A 6754-nucleotide genomic window follows, 5' to 3' on the forward strand; every position below is an offset into this window, starting at 1 on the left:
ACAGTGTTTTCATCGGAATTCTCTTTTATAACCAGTCTCAATCTTTAGGTATGCAACTCAGCCTACAACTTGCAGGCTGTATCTAGACCATCAAGACAATTAAAAGAGTACTCAGCCCAGTCTTGGAAACGCCTTTTCTTGGGGGCAATTTGGGAACTCATGGGGAGCAAGTTGCAGGCAGGCTTGATTGTTTGGGCAGCAGGAACAGCCCAGTCCTGGCTGCTGCCTCCTCAAGCCTTTTCGCAGCATGTCCTTAAGAATTTGCTGAGTGAATTAACTGCACATACACGGCGAATCCAGTGCTTCCAGGAAAGCATCGAGTTTGGGGAAAACATGAAATATAGTCATGTTTTGTATGCACAGCGAACCTAGCTCACACTGGGTCTACTATGTGTGTGCAGAACAAATATACAGCACGAATCCCTTATGCGATAAGGGAAAGGCCAAAGAGTGCAGCCTATCCCAACACTGACATGAGTACGTGATCCACTCTGCCCTGCCGGAGAATATGGGCGCTACTGCTTGAGGTAGAAAACACCCCTGTACTTTTCCTGTGAGCTTTAACACCAGTTGTCACCTAAATGAAAACTTTTACATTTTTCAGGGTTTTTTCCTTTTAATTGGAAATTTGAAGAAGAATATATATAATAGAGTTTTTTTTTCCCTGAAAGTGGCCCCAAACTGTGTAAACTTTCAGGTTAAGTGCTCAATTAAAAGGTCAAATTATCCAAATAGAAAACTGAAGTGTCAGGCAATAATTGTCTACTGGACTCCGTTACCTGAAGAGTTCATTGCACACTGACCTCGTTTAAATATTATACAAACTAGTGATACGTGTAGTACTTCCTACCAGTTATTTATAACTCTCAAAAATCCGGAGTTAGGTAAATATCAAGATCACTCTTCGGAAGTGTTTTAATATGAAATTGCAGGATCCACAAATACAATAAAGATGATCTTAGAATTCCTAACCAATTTTTTTCTAGGAAAAAAAGGAGTCCCTATCTCTCACCAGCATAACAAAGACTTACATTTTATAACACAATATTTAAGCTATTACTAATACTTGCTAAAGAAGTCTCATTTTATGAGCCACCCCCAGGTCTCAGCTCTGTGCCCATACTTTTCCTATATGGTATTTACCATGACTCAACGTTTCAAGCTCATTCTTTACTTTTGACCAAAAAATCAGTTTCTATTTATACTATCACTGCCTCTGGCAAATCGACAGGGACAGTGACATATGTTAATCATATCTACCATAATCCCTGCTCAGCGCCATTTCAAAAATTAATTCAATTCAATGCTCCATAACCAAGTTCGTACTTTGTAGTTGTTAAAAAAAAAAGTCCTAAGAAATCTTTCAGTGTCTAGTTGCAGCATTCAATAGCCTCTTGGCTACTTCCAGAAAAAGCTATTAGAGCTCATTTTCAGAAATGAAGAAGGAAATATACTTGAAGGTATTCTACTGAATAAATGTTTCTCCAGTGGAACTAGGAGTTCTTGTTGGCTACATCTAAACTGCAGGGCAGGTGGTGGTGACATTTACCTGGAACATCCTATGGTTCCTTTTTGTACCATACCCCAGGGAAATCAGGAGCAGGGTGAAAAGAGTTGCGCAAAGGTGTCATCCTGGCATGGACCTGGGATGCACTCGTACTTCTAGGCTGGGGGTGTTCTTCTTCTCTTTGAGCACAAATCTGAGTGCCAAGGTTGTGCAGACCATCACCTGCAAAACACAACAGTATTTCTATAACGTTCTTGTTATTAATCTTTGTAACTATTAAAGGTGGTTTCCAAAGCTTACTAAAATTGGCAGGTTTCTTTCTGTTGGATTTGAACGTGCTTAGATGAGGTCTGAAATGATTCTGTTTTTTGCACTCGGCAACCCTGACGGTGCCACATGATATGCAGATCCCCTTTCTCTTCTTACTTGTGTGTCCCCTCTGGCTGAAGTCACATGCGAACTGCAAAAACATTAACCACCACGTCCTCTTTAAACCCAACCAACTATCAGCAGCGGGGAGGCCATAACCTGGTGTTTTCTGGGAGATGTGGTCTATTTCTGATAAGGGCTATCTAATCACAAAGTTGAAAAGAGATAGTAGGGACCAAAAAACCTGCCAAATATATATTACTTCTCTTTCTTTTAGAAATCTTGGGCACTAGAAGCACACATCATCTAAATACAATGATAAAAAAGGCTTCCTGAGTCATCAGTTGGGTTTGTTGTGAGACCTGAGTGAGTTAGCACTGACATATGAGTCACATTAAATCATTAACCCCACCTGAAAATATCAGCATGGACTCTATGACCCCAGGGAACAAATTTAACAACACAAAAACTTGATCTGAAAAAAGCTAATTTAGAGTGACACTAGTTCAGACCAAACATAGCCAGTCGTGTGGCTTGAGAGGCAGCCTGAGTCATGACATGGCTTATACACAGTGGGGCTGTGGCTGGAAGAGAGGGGAAGGTAGATGCATCTTCAGAAGGTTTCTCATGCTTAAATTGGACTTGTTGTTCAAAATGAGAACAAACGAATGAAGCTACAATAGGAAATAGTTTGGCTGCCCAAGGAGTTGATCATAACAGCTGGCACATTCATGTCCTGTCCTGTCTATGCTAAAGAGAGAAATTTGATAGTCAGTTAAAGATATGTTTAAGTTGCTCTTAATTAGCCAAGTGTCAAAGAAAAATCTTAGCTTCTCCTGGGTTTTGTTGTATTTCCTTATTTAAAAGGCAATTAAAATGATAACATGCTGTGGGGAGTACCTAATATTTTTAAAGGATGTATGAGTATGTCCTTGACCTGATGATACCTACATATTATTTTCCCAGCCGCCACTTAATGGTTTTACTACAGATGCTAAAAACAGACCTGGCCATGACTATGTCATGACAAGAACAGCTGTTTTGCAGCCAAATTCTCCATTCAGTCACCACAGTCACCGCAGTTTGTCTATTTTAATTACAAGGGAAACAGCGTGCATTGTAGCAGCATGAAGAAAAACCAGAGTGCTTAAAAAGATGAGTCTTTTTCAGGGTTGGTGATTGAAAAGTAGAAATGCCACTTCCAGTTTGAGTTGTACAAACATGCACATACATGTGCAATTAATCAGACAAGTTTGTCCTTGGTTGAAGGCAAAAGAGAACAGATAGAAAATTCCCTTGCAGGAGGGAGGAAGTGGCTCGAAGTACCTGTGAAGAGTTAGAAGGCACGACACTGCATGAGAGTACCCCATTTCGAGTCACAGATATGTTCAGAAACTTAAAAATGTGGTTGATTGCCTCGTGACACCTGCTATCAGTGAGGAAAAGGCAAGGCAGGGGATGGCTTGTTTTCTGGCAATGGAAGTTGCAGGACACAGATGCCAGAAAAGTTGTGTAAAGTATGTCCTGAACCTCAGCCCCTTGCTGACACTTGGATTTGAGGACAGATTCGGCAAACTCAGTTTCAGACTACCTTATACCAGTTGCCAAATGAGTTGAGATCGCATGCCAAGGTAACCTCTGCCAAATTCCCAGACAGTCCAAATCTGTGTTTCCAATAATCTGAGGTCTGACATTTCAGACGGCCTTTAGCTTGGTGTCAAGTACAGCATACCACTGAAAGGTGGTTTCTGTTGGGGAAATTATGCAAATCTTAGTGGTTGGAAAAAATTTAGTGGTTTTAACAGGACTTCACTTGAGGCATTGAGTTCTTTCTAATCCAGAATTCATAAACTAACTGCAAAACAATTTTGCAAAGATAAACACAGTGGACAGCTATGAACCAGACCAAACAGGTTTGAAAAGACAAACTTCCAAAGTCATATCTGCAGGACGAGTTGAGAAGGCCAGAAGTCCACACGCTCAGATTGTAATCACTGTAATGTCCTCTGGGACCTTGAACCTGGATTGGAAGAAAATACCAAATAATGGACAAAATTGAAGCTTGCTGGAACAATGGAACTTTTTGGTGGATATAATAGTGTCATTTGGTGGAAATAATATGGAAGAAAATGGCTTGTTGCTAGGAATGTTCTTCTTTACTATAGTTACCTAGATGCCATCTAAATTATTGAGCAATCAGACCATTGAACCGTTGGCATTACTATGCCAGGTGAGACCTTTGGTCAGTCAATGATCCCGCTGCCTCCCAGAGTGATCCAAGACCTTCAAAGCAAGGCAGGAGAAAGATGGTTTTAGCTAGGTACCAAACACACTCTTACTTATTAGGGGTCTTTTAAACCCTAGTAAGAGATTGTCTTAAATCCTGAAATGTTATATTTAACACTATTTCAAAAGCACATCAGCAGTTACCATTGTTATCCTGGAATTTTTTTTTTTTTCACGTGGCAGCCAATCTCCTTTGAAGATTTCTGAAATGTTAGCTTCATACATGCTGTGGTTCAACCTTTGCCATTTGTAATGGTCACTGTGTTCACCAACACACCAGCATTTGAAAAAAGGAGATGCCAAGCCTAAAAGTGCGAGGTGTGAAGTCATGAAGGAGGCAGGTGTGGCAGGAGGAGCAGCATTTAGCAAACCGATAAACTTTACAGCTTATCAGGGCTATAAAGGAGCCAAATGATGACACAGCTATGTATATCTGAAGTAGCACTCTAATGATTAAATCCAAAAAAACCCAAGTCCATAAAAAAATGCTAGTTGTGATGGCTCACCCCATGACATGTGTAGCTGACCTTACTAATCAGATTGATGAGAAAGTGAAATGCAAACCAGACACAGCGTTCTGGGCACTCCCTAATGAGTCACTGTTGCAGCAGACAACATCAATGAGAAATGCTGTTTGCCAATTTTCCATTCTTTCCCCAGATATTGCTTCCTTAACATCACCCTTCACAAATCTCTCTTCCTTATGCTGTTGAATGTACTCCTCTGAACAGCTCCTTCCTGTCAATCATCTGCCTGCAGCTCTCACCGGCTTTCGGGGTAACTGAGAAACGCCAGCGTGCGACTCAAGCGAGAGTTTGGTCTCCAAGAATCCTCATCCGTAATTCAGAGAGACCGCGCTCCTTCCAGCTGCCTACATCGTTCACTTGTAACTAGCGAGGCACATATTTTCCTAAATCCATTTGCAGAATTTTCAGTAGCGGCACTTAATACCCACACTGCCAGACAACAGGCTCCCATTGACTGAGGGCATTCTTTCTGTAAGTACGAACAAGTGCAAGAGTTACGGATCTGTCATCACAGCGGTGGTAAAAGAGAATGACCCTTTGTCTGGCTCAAATGTTTAGGTCTTGCGCTTCAATGCGTGGGCTCAGCCAATTTGTAAATAGATGAATACAAAGTGATTCAGGTAAGGTTACACGGGCATAAACGTATGAAATGTGAGCATCTAGCCAAAATCATCCTATGTTTAATAAGGATTAAGGCAAATTATTTTCAGCAGGTAAATCTTACATTGGCAAATAAAGTGGGAGGGAAATTGTTCTTAGATGTGGATGAAACTACTTAAATTCTATGAACAATTTTGGCAGGGAAAAAAAGTAGGGAAAAGTATTCCAATAAATGCAGAAGTTTTGTTTTCATTTTGTAAATTCCTGACATCTGTTTTTTTTACATGGATTAGAGTGGGTTATGTAATGCATAGTTTCTGATCAAATTAAATCTTCCAGATGACCTAGCTCATTTGGGGATTTCTTTTTTGAGAATATTTTCCTTTTGAGTCAACCCTGAGTAATTTTTTCACTCATTGAACTGCAAAGCTCGTGGTTAGTTGAAAGCTGTTTCCCAGATCACCTGTGAATGCGTGACAGAACTATAAAGAAAATAAAAAAGGCTTTCCCATCTTTTAGCCTAATACCCCAAATGGAAAACGTTACCATCTGAAGCCAATCGGTCTTACTGGGACCATCTCACACCATTCACAATAGCGCTATGTTGAACAGAAAGGAGCACCTGCGACCCAAAGCATCACACCCGGGGGTGGTTTTACCTGCTGAGGAAGGTCGGGGCGGTCAGACAGCGGTCCGGGTCAGCTCCAAAGCACATTTCCCAAACCTCTCGAGTTGGATGTTGCCTTTCAAACCCCAGGGACCGTTTCATTGCTGCCTCTTTTGGTGTAAAAGGCTGAGTTTAGGGCGAGACCCCTCGTTTGCAGGCGGTCTGAGGCTGCCACCTGCCGTCAGGCTGCCCGCCGCCCGCCCCGCGACAGCTCTCATCGCGACAGCTCTCATCGCGACAGCCCCATCTCACTCCTGCTGCTCGCACGGTGGGGGCTATGTTTCCAGCAGTGTAATTCTGCCCCGTTTTTCCGTTTCACAACTGTTGCAGTTTGGAAGTTGTGGGGTTTTGGTTTTGTTTTTTTTATAATTTTTGCTTTGTCTCATGCGTTACAGTTGCCATCTTCTCCCTAATTCATCATTTAAAAAAAAAAAAAACAAAACCAAAAACCAGCAAACTGCACCGCTACAAAAGTAGTGTGGGTAATTCTATAATCTGATGATATTTTCCAAATAAAATCTATAGGGTAAATTAGCTTCTATACATGAATGAATTAGGTCAGTAACAGCAACAGCCTGATCTGTGCTCTTATTCTTTGCAAAAAAAAAAAAAAAAAAAAAAAAAAAAAAAAAAAAAAGTCAGTGTCTCTTTAAAAAATGCTGCTAGGAGAAGTTACAATTTTTAATGTTGTAGTACCTTCAAACTGCAGTTCTGGACTTGCATTCCCCTGTGCTTTGTGCCATATAAACACCAAGTCACGTTGTTTCCTACCCCGTTCAATCTTAATGTGGGACTAAA

At 41.1% G+C, this 6754-nt stretch overlaps 1 long non-coding RNA gene across 1 annotated transcript; it reads right to left on the reverse strand.

Annotated features, from left to right (window-relative positions):
* Positions 1 to 897: 897 nt before the first annotated feature.
* Positions 898 to 6063, reverse strand: LOC115339440. Its single transcript, XR_003922715.1, has 2 exons — positions 5949 to 6063; positions 898 to 1729 (listed from the first exon to the last, which is right to left on the reverse strand). It is a non-coding gene; the product is annotated as an uncharacterized LOC115339440 (long non-coding RNA).
* Positions 6064 to 6754: the final 691 nt, after the last annotated feature.

The sequence above is a fragment of the Aquila chrysaetos genome, chromosome 3 (genome assembly GCF_900496995.4).
Source record: "Aquila chrysaetos chrysaetos chromosome 3, bAquChr1.4, whole genome shotgun sequence".
Lineage (NCBI taxonomy): Eukaryota > Metazoa > Chordata > Aves > Accipitriformes > Accipitridae > Aquila > Aquila chrysaetos.